At 37.8% G+C, this 10,586-nt stretch overlaps 1 long non-coding RNA gene across 1 annotated transcript; it reads left to right on the top strand.

Moving 5' to 3' along the window:
* The first annotated feature begins 3,237 nt into the window (after window positions 1–3,237).
* Window positions 3,238–3,838, top strand: LOC138135513 (uncharacterized). Its single transcript, XR_011161002.1, has 2 exons — window positions 3,238–3,421; window positions 3,477–3,838. It is a non-coding gene; the product is annotated as an uncharacterized lncRNA (long non-coding RNA).
* The last annotated feature ends 6,748 nt before the right edge of the window (window positions 3,839–10,586 follow it).

The raw sequence follows: 10,586 nt of genomic DNA, 5'->3' as shown, positions 1-10,586 counted from the left end.
ATTCATTGTCAAAGAAACGTCAATTTTAACGCAAGGGTGTGCTCTGTTAACCTAGAAAACAACTTTTCGATTTCGACAAAGTTTACCGACGATTGTTGTGATTGTTAGCAACAATTATCCCAGAATAAGTGGTAAGTAAAATGAGTTTTACGATTGAAGAGAAAGCATTTTTATTAGAATGTTACTTTTGAAACGGGATGAATAGGCAACCAATATAACGAGTGTGCATAGCAAGTATAAATCAGCGTAGGATCAAGGTAAGACATACGTTTCGATAAAATAAAAGATGAAGTAGCACTCTTGATTTGTTTTCTTTCTGCTCACTTTGTATTATTTATGTTTTGATAAACTGCGTCAACTTTTAATGGGAGAAAAAGTGTGTCAAATAAGAGGGGATTAATTCAATTTCAATAGAGCACGTCTGCTCTTGCGCAAACTTCAAAACTAAAACAATCCCAGTTCAAAACTCATTTTAACAGAGGCTTGAAAATTTCTCGATTTCAATATTCACTTTGTTGAAACAACTGGTGTAATTAAACCCTTTAGACGCAACGTTACTATAGTTACCGATCAAATAAGGAAAACTGAGGATAGGGTCATCGCGAGTGGAGTTTGCATTACCATGTCTTTGTCGGACAACTTTCAATTGTGCACTCTCGTCGTACCGATGGCGTTTTCAAAGCAGTAACCCTGTCGGTGCGGGAGGAGTTTGTTCTTTTCTTCGAGAACGCAACGAGCGCAGGAAGCGTTTATTACAAAGCGTAATGAAAGTTTTTATGAATGGGGAGATAATCCGTGACAATGGCGGCGGCAAATTGTTTTGGTTTTCATCGTGCAGTTTTCATAATTATCACAATACTGTCGAGTAAATTTGTCCGTCCGAAATAACTGAGCGTGAAATGTTCTTTTTTTCAGCGATATTACACTGTCTTTTTTCGCATTGTTTCGGTGAATTTATCGCGTCCCTCCGACAACTTAAAAAGTTATTTTTGATAAACAGTGTTAGGAGGAATAATGAAAATTGGCTGTAGTTTATCGCAACAGCGAATTCCGGACAAAACAGACATGATGAATTGGGGCCGACTAAGGCATCTCAAAATACATTTAACTTTGGAAATTAGAGACAGCCAAACATATTGAATTACGCAGGAGCGCTCAGAATTTGAGCTGCGATAAAATTTCGACGTTGTTTTGCAATCCTTTACGGCGTCTTAAATTATGTGAATTATTCATAAGGCGAGGATGCGAAGTACACGGCCTCATTCATAAATTATGGTCAGTCTTTCGGCGGGACCAGAACTTGCCAAAATTATGCAAACGAGAAATTGATAAATTAAAAGACGCAAACATTCCAGGATGCGTCGACAAAGAGACGAAGAACCGGACAAGGAAGTGGCCGAAGGAACGAGACGCAAATTCGGAGCTTTCAGCAGAATCATAAATGTTGATACAAGCGATGAGTTATTACGAGAATGCGTCCCTCAGCATGGCATCTCTCAGTCGACTAATACAAAGTTGTTTGTAGATATTGCCGTAAGCGCAATTCCGTTTTGCTTGGCTAAATCGCGAGACGTATTTTTATTTGTCGAGGCAGACCAAAAATGATTTTCCTGCACAACAATTATAATTTAATATGATCCGAACGGAATCCTTCAAGTAAACAGCTAAAATCTGGGCGGTGAGAGATCGGTCATGATCTCTGGTGTTGCGGTAACGATCTGATCATGACGAAAAAGAACAATCGGGTGAACTATGACCCACCAAATTATAATAATGCTCACGGCGTTAACGGAACTTTGCTTTATATGCAAATTGCTGAATGCTAATCGGTACAAGAGCAAAACACGAGGATAGTGTAGGAGATGAAATGTGCAGTAGAGTCGTTTAAGAAATCTTGTCGGGTGTCGGGTGTTAGTTGACGCCGCGCCACACGGGCACCGTGCGGAGTAGTGAAGGGTGCTCCCGTGGTCGATCTTCTTGTGCAATTTCTGATGATGGTGTTGTCGTAACGATAGTCGTTGAAGATAATGGTGCGTATTTACAGAACATTCTGCATGTATAAGGAAATTCGGAGAAATGTTTAAATAAGAATAATATATCTATAAGAAAGGCATTTCGTTTGTATCCGTGTATTTCGAGAGCGGGACGAAGGAAAACTCATAAAATAAATATTTCATCAAGTGTTCCTTTGAGAAAATATTCCTGTATTTATTATAACAAGAAATGGTAAAATCCGACGTTTCCGTAATAGCGCCAGCAGTTATCGAACTGAAGTGTCAGTGGGGCAAGCCACACTGAGCGGGTTATCGGAGTCACAATCTGTGCTGGGATGCGTATTTCTGTGGATCGTCGGTCGGCGGTAATGGCCCCCTTTGCCATCTTGCAACCAATATCTCATTATGGTTAGGCGACGCTTTCCGATTTTACGAGTGGGAAGTCCAATACCACTGACGTATCATTGTTGATTATCCCTTTATTGCCTCCCAAATGGAATGTTGATTATTTGTTTTCTTTTATCAAGTTTCTATTGACGCACAAATAAACCATTTACAACGTTCAAATTGGCTGCTCAGTTCACTCGGAACAAACCGGAGAATGTTACATCCATACATATATTCCAGTATTAGAAACGCACATCCGACTGTCTTCATCTCGAAACACAAGATTTTATTACCCTCACACAGCACCGTCAACTTTTCATAAATACGACAACACGAGCTATACCGTCAAAAATGCCAAAAACAAAACTACAATTTGCATTTTGCCAGGTCTGCGTTACCCGCGCATCCAAGCTGAAAATCCGCCTCGTCCATTTGAATATTAGGACGCTAACACTTGCCCTAGCGCATTAATGTTACCGAAAATTTGACGGTATTGTGTCAAAACAAAATTAACAAGTGCAAAGTTTTAAACGATTTGTCGTGAAATATTCAGCGAGTTTTTCCTGGACGTCATGTTGAAGACATTTCAGATTTGAATTTCAAATGTCTAAATTACTGCCAAGAAAGTTCGGTTTGCAGATCATGTGCCTAAAACACTCCGCAATTAGCGTCCCGGGAACTCCAAACAGCGATACTTTCCAATTTACAATTTTTTCGTTTCGAACTAGAGAGTTGTTGCAAATGTTTCTAACATGGCCGTCATTCACATAATACAAAATATGGATTTGCCGCCTCTCAATTTCTGGACTCAGCGTAAGTCTGACATTTGACAGGGTAATTATAAATGTTCCTAACATCATAGTTGCCCGTGATTTATGTGTACAAATATAGATTTGTCGCCTCTTCGGGATTTGTAAATTTGACATATGACAGCTCGCAAATGTCACTTTTGCAGTTTTCATTATTTGTCATTTCACAAAATGCAAAGTACGCTGTTTTGAGTTTGGCAGCATGCACTACCAAGTGCATCAGTTATTGCAGTAAGAGTAAATATTTTAGTTTTCACCTAGTCATAAACACACTCTCTTGTTTTAGCACAATGAGAATGGTTTATTCCTTGGAATAGGACACATTTGAGTCGTTGTAAGTGATATAAGTCTAACTTATTCTAAAATGAGATAAAAGTTGAAATTCTCAGACGGAATAAGTTTGCGCAGTGTATTAATAGCGACATTTTGTAATAATGCATTTCACTGAGATTGTAATTTCACAAGCTACAGATGACTACAGCTCCAAACAATCTAAATTCCAAAGTCTTATTATTGAAATGAACAATTCGAGAACGACGAGTTGAGTATTGACCTGGAAGAATAAGCACCGTTGGTGGTCCATATTAAAGATATAATTAACAAATTTGTGCAAATAGGAAGTGTAAATAAAATAAAATTAATATATGAGGAACTTGTTGAGACTTCAAGACTAGAACACAATCCATAAACATCTTTTCTCAATAGTCAGAAATAACACAGAACAGGTTGGCTCATTTCTTCTATTTAGGGGTGTATCCAGCATTTTCACCGCATTTTCCTGATCTGAAACCAATGGACTTTGCAATGTTCGACCGTTTAAAAGACCACTCGTTTAAACTACAAGAACTAGATGAGCTACAGAAAGAAACGACTCGTCGCTGTCATAATATTGATCTAAGAAACAATTTTTGTTTTTTGTCAATATGTACATTTTTGTTATTTTTCGAAAAAATTTGAATCGATAGCAGAGACGAAGTTTGTCGTGTGGCGACTTGGCTTTGACCAGTTGCGAGTTTTTTTTTCGTTTGAAATGACATTGTCTGGAAGCCCCTTGCATTTAGGCAACCAAATAATCACATCGATTTCCTGAAATGGTGCAGGTAGTCTCGAATTTCCGCGGCGCACATTTATGCGTGTTTATTTGTTTTTCTTGGAGATTTTCGGTGCACGAGCATTTGTTCGTTCTCGAAATAAAGGGAGTATCTCGCCGTTGTCGGTTGTGCGAAGAGGCCTAATCGAGAAGAAAGTGCGCCGAAAGAGTCGACAAGGTGCGAATATCATGACCATTTATTTTTACAGTCCATAAGAGCGCGGCGTGCGTGTTTCATTTGTTCGGTCCATTTTAACGAAATTTTTTCCGATATCAAGTTCCAGGTCGAGAGAGACAGCTTCGACAATTCATAAAAATAATAAAATTGATGGGTTTTCATAAGCTGGGCGGTTTGATAGGCGTCGGAGAAGACGGGTTGTGTCACGTCGTTTTTTCACTGTCAAGAAAGTGCACAACGCCGAGAGCTGGAGGGAAAGAGGCGAATATGACGCCACCTCTGGGAAATAACATATAACGTGTCTCGTCAGTATTCACTATCTTCGGTCTTCGGTCAGAATGCACCGCATACTTCAATTTTATTTCACTCGAACGGATCGACTCCTTCAATTTTAATCATAGCGGAGGGAGCTTAATTGACTTCGGCGAGAACAGATCTGGTCACGGCGGAGGCTCTAAGTGCCACAAACCGCCAACCAAACCAGAGATTCAATAAAATAAATATTAAAGAGCGATTCGCAGACTTCATAGCACCCCAACGATATGGTTATTTCATGAGTATTTACTATTTCACGAAATGTTGTTTCAATCGGGGTATATTTTTTTATTCAACCCATGCGCTGCATTTTTTACACTCGATGGAGGTGCACTCTCGCCAACTCCCCAAAAAACAAAATCTTGCCAAATCCCAGCTGTTAGTCACTTTTTATCCGTTTCAATACAGGTATATTTGTCCTGTTTTTTTGGTGGTGATTTACGAGGGACATAATTCAAGTGAACCCTTTTTTGGTGTCGTTTTTAGCCGCGTTAAAAAGTTGAAAGAAAGTGATGCGAATAAAACGGAAAACACTGTCGGTATTATTGCATGAAACATTTGTCACGGTGCCAGCAACTTCCTCGTCTCATCTCCGTCACAGTTTTAACTTGATATCTAATTTAACAACGCTCGGGTTTCGACTAGCAATAGGTGAAAACTTGATGGAATTCGCTGTACCGTGTGAAACGCACACCGACAAATATTTAAAAGTGCTGGATCTTGAGTAATGTCGACAGCTTGAAAAATGGAAAGAGCGCACAAAGTTCGCCTAGTCCCGTTTAGGTCGGTCTAGTTGTTTTGTATGTTCTGAAAAATAGTATTTCAGGTGTGCAATTCAGTTGTTTGATAAATGTAAATTTTCAGCACGGAGAGTTTTCTTGAGGGAATTTTTTCAAGTTGAGGTACATTAAAAGTTTTCAATTAATTTGATGTTCTAGCTTGCTGCAATAAAAGCACAAAGTTTAAACGAGATGGATTTTGAATTAGCGACTCGATCGGACTGAAAGGTTTGGTGAAGGCAAACATATTTATAAAAATTATATTGTAAAAGCTCTTTGCTACAAATGGTGGATGCGCCGGATCAATTATTCGAAAGTTTCAGCGTCATCCGGGACTAGTTTTTTGCGTATCCTGAAAAGTCGACGTTATTCGAGTCCTGCGAGTAAAACTTTGTCCTCTCTCTCGTGTCTCCGTTCAGACAGGAGCTATTAAGGCTAATTGTAATTACCAGGGGTGTTTTAAAATTACCACCGTTCGAGAGAGCATATGCAAATGTAATTGTAAACGATTAGAGCCAGGGGTTGTTGTGTTAGTATGAAATGTACACGATGTTATGTTATCGCGGTTTTCCACTCTTCACATCTCACGCGTGAAAAATACATGAGTGCGCTTTTACCCCTAAATACCTGACTCGAACACTCTCTTATCGTCGCTAATTCCGTCCCGTCTGCCATATTCAATTATTTAAGTGGTATTTGTGTTAACTCCGCCGACTCGGTGTAATTGTAATCGTAATCGCGTTTTCTTACTTGGAATTATTTTGACGGTCTCGTGGCCACAAAGGAGGGACGGCAGCCGTAAAGACGCTTTATTACTTGTCGCTCCCGAATTGCACTCTTTTCTGCCTCACTGACCGCCTTTGAAGTTGCCATTTTCCCCGGAAACAATGACGGTGACATCGGCGTTTTTATTTTTAAGCATTTTTTTATGCGCACTCATAAACAACCCCCACGTCCACTTTTTACTTCTAGTCTCTACAATTTATTAAATACGCCATCGCCAAATTGTTGCCCGGAAATATTTTGCACCAAACTGAATATAACTCTCTCAAACTTTTTTCACACTGACGCCGGCACAATAATTCTTGCTCCTATGGAATCGCCAATTGTCATCACGTAGACCACTGTTCGAACTGATTCACATCGGAGATGGTCAAGAATTTTTGAAATCTGGACCTGTCCACTTTTTACTCTTTGCGAAATATGTATTCAATCGCAAAATTGTTGTCGGAAAATATTTTACAGTAAGCTGGAAACAATTCGCTCCAACTTGGGGAATTTATTAAAAAGTAAATGCGGTTTTTATTAAAATTCTCGCCGGAAACTTTATAGATTGGTTAAAATTATTCTCTGCTCTTTGAAGAATTTGTTGCGTTCTTTTGTTGTTGTTGTCTGAAAGGGTTCTGGGGTATTACCGACATGTGGGGTTGCTGTAACGTCACGGAAAGGCAAATAATATCTATAATCAAAACGTCGCTCTGCTTAGATTACTGGTTTGTGTGGAGGAGACGTTATGAAACGGTAACCGAGCCACTCGCGATAAGAGTAAGTGTCTGAGGGGCCGGTCTCGTCTTGTTCGCGGCTCCCGGATTACTCGTATCAAGTTAATTGCTTTAGTGCAATCGGAGCTTCAGACGTTGCCGAATTACGTGTTTGTTGGCACCGTTAGGAATGCGCACTCGGTAACGTATCGTTGATTTAATATGTTAATTGAGTGTGCTTGTTAACCTGTTAATTTCAGCGATGCTCCACCACACCTCGATGCACACAACAGCGTTCGAATTAGCGCTGTAGATGCCTAAACAGCCGAACTATCGCCTAACATCCGCACCGTCGCTATCGCGCCGAGATTGGAGCTTTCTGTCGGAAAGAACGCGCGGTTTAGTAGCGGCAACTCGTGTTACCGTCGCATCTTAACAAGAATTTGAAATTCAAATGAAGACGCAAAGAAAGTTGAAATAATATTGTGTATAGCAACAATAACAAAGGATGCAAATTATCAGAGACTGGCAAATGATTCTGTGTGTGAGCACAAAGCTCCTCTTCGTATTATTCGTACGTAACCGGGGTCCGTACTAAATGTTTACTAGCTCGTAACAAGATGAAGTTCCTTTGTACGTCCACCATTGTTCACCGACGACACTAAAAAAGAATGAGCTTTTTCATAGTGCCATCAAATGGGAGGCAGGTTATCAGTGATACGAGCTGAAATTTCAGATATACGCTCGTTCCTCACCGCTTCCCCGAAACAGAAACATATTTCAGGGACAATCTTCATTTGCTCTGTTTCGAGGTTATGCCGGGCGACATCTAGGCGTGGCTCCGGTAATTAACGGGGTGGTGGCTTATGCGCGATCACGTGAGCACTCGTACTACTCACTGTTCATCTACATATGTCAGCTAACACACAAATATTTGTCCAATTACCACGCACATGAATTTATGATGTGTAGGTTTCAGACAACAAATTACAAACAAGTGTATTTAGGTAAAGAAAATACAGACAAAAAATTCGTTTCGTGTTTTATCAATCTGGTTTCTCATTTATGAGAAGTGAGCCAGAAGAGTGGAAACTAGTGGGAAATTAAATTGACATGCAAAAACAACATGAAGGTCTAGGATGAAGGTTATTCTAAATAAATATAGACAGACAGACAAACATTGAAAAGGTTTTTTTTTGCGCAAAAGTTTTAATGAACAAAAGCATTAATGCATTAAAGAATCAACGAACTAATTAATTAATGAGCGAGGCAGATAGACAAACATTCCAAGGGATGCTTCCTTGCAAAACATATAACGAAGGAAAAAATTAATGCATTAATAAATTCTGTGCTGTATGAACGAAGGAAGAAGGAATTAATAAACAAAAGCGTGCAGACAGTAGACAGACAAAAAATGTAAACGGTATTTTTTACCAAAATTATAGAGAACGCAAACATTAATGCATTAATAACTAAACGAAGTATGAATTAATGAACGGGGACAGAAAAACAGACAAAAAATTCCAGTGGGTGCAAAGGTTAGAATGAACGAAAAAATTAATGCATTAACGAATGCTTTCATGAATTCATTTATTAGTAACATAACACACGTGTGTCACAAGTAATAATTATACTTGACCGGATGATAAGTCTTGAGGGTTATAAATCAAAAAACTTATTTGCTACATCTACTGAAAACTACTCGTATCAATACTTTAGAGTGAAAAAATCATTTTTCCAAATTTTTACAAAAACAGTTTCACCAATCTAATCTTAAAGACATGATGCGACTTCCGAATTCTTGTCTTATCGGAAACAAAAGCACTAGGCCTCTCGACTACAGAATTTTTTGACCCCTTTATAAAAAGGTTTTGCATTGGTGTAAGTAGTAAGTAGGTACAGTTGCGGAATTAAAATTTCGGGCAATATTGTCATTTTCATACTGTAAACTCTAAAACAACCTTGACGTTAGTATAACCTCATTTTTGACTCTTGTCATGTTTTTGTCATGTTTATTTATTTACATTAAAAAATAGTGATTTGTGGCATAATAACGGGTAGGCAGCAGGTGAAAGCGATGATTTCATTACACCCATTGCAATTAATTCAAGATCCAAAATTCAAAAACTGACTGCAGGACCGACACAGAAATTTTTGAATGTCAGTCATGATGACAGTAAAGGGTGCTTTACAGAGATTTTGTTGAAATGACAGAAAAATGCTGCCCGAAATTTTGATTCCGGACTGTACACTAATAAAACAAAAATCAACAAAAGGTAAAAACGTCAGTATCTATAGTATGATCAAAAAGTCTTTGGATCAGAGTAGCCGTGGAATTAACAAGCTATCTAGGAAATTATTAATTTCAATGATTTTTGACATTTATTTGACAACTTTCAATTTCGCAGGCTATAATTCAAAATGTTTCAAAGAGAACATACAATTTTTATTATTAAATCATACTACAGTAATGGAAATCGTGGTGAATATAGTGATTGGATTTATTCGCCTCGTTTATGTTTAAACGAGTTAAGTGAGAGATTAGCACTTTTAAGTACACATAAAAACTACGGACAGTAGAAGTAAATAATTCTATAGATGGTTTTTACATTTATTGGCTACCGCGATCCAAAGACTTTTTGATCATACGATACTTATTATACAAAGTGTGCGGCTCTATAATTTTATTGTGTCGAACTATGTCGAGCTGTTAAACACGTCAAATCAGATGTCAACAGTCAAATGTTAAATTATTAAATCTTAGTGCCAGTTATTGTGACTTCGAGGTCTTAGTTGTTTTGCTTTTCTGTTTTTCTATTTTGTACCACAATATGTATTATGCTACAGAACGGCAAAAATTAAATACATAATATATATATGTATTCGATTTCCACAGGATTCTTGATAAATATGCGTTCTTTCATACATACATTACAATATTTATTGTGTAATGCTATTGTGTATACAGAGTTATTCACCGTAGAGTTCCAGCGAAAATTTAATGTTATGCAACACAAAATACCAAAAGCTCAGATTGCTAGATCCCATGTTTAACGTTTTAGTTCTCTATTTATGTAAGGTTAAAAGAAGAATCATTTTATAGTCTGACGTAATAAAAAAAATCGTACGTTTAACACGATTTTATCATGTATTCAAACGATGAAAAAACAGACATGATTTTGATTTTTGGTGAGTGCCGTAAAAATGCTGTTCAACTTGTACATGTTTAATCTCAAAGATATCCAAATAGGCCTATTTCTAACGTTTTTGTCTAACGTTGATTTCATCCAATATTTCTTCGTATAACCTTACATAGAGAACAAAATGTCATTTTGACTTTTAAATGAAACTACTTTGATTCCTTATTTATAAAACATTAAAAATGCTATCTAGCAATCTGAGCTTTTAGTATGTTGTATTGCATAACATTCAATTTTCGCGGGAACTCTACGGTGAATATTGAATAACCCTGTACATGACGGGAATATAATTGGTAGAAAAATGATATTTCACCAACCATTGCCAACATTTACATTTGATTCTTTCAATTGTA

Source organism: Tenebrio molitor, chromosome 7, assembly GCF_963966145.1.
Source record: "Tenebrio molitor chromosome 7, icTenMoli1.1, whole genome shotgun sequence".
NCBI classification, from domain to species: domain Eukaryota; kingdom Metazoa; phylum Arthropoda; class Insecta; order Coleoptera; family Tenebrionidae; genus Tenebrio; species Tenebrio molitor.
This window is presented reverse-complemented; position numbering and strand designations above follow the sequence as displayed.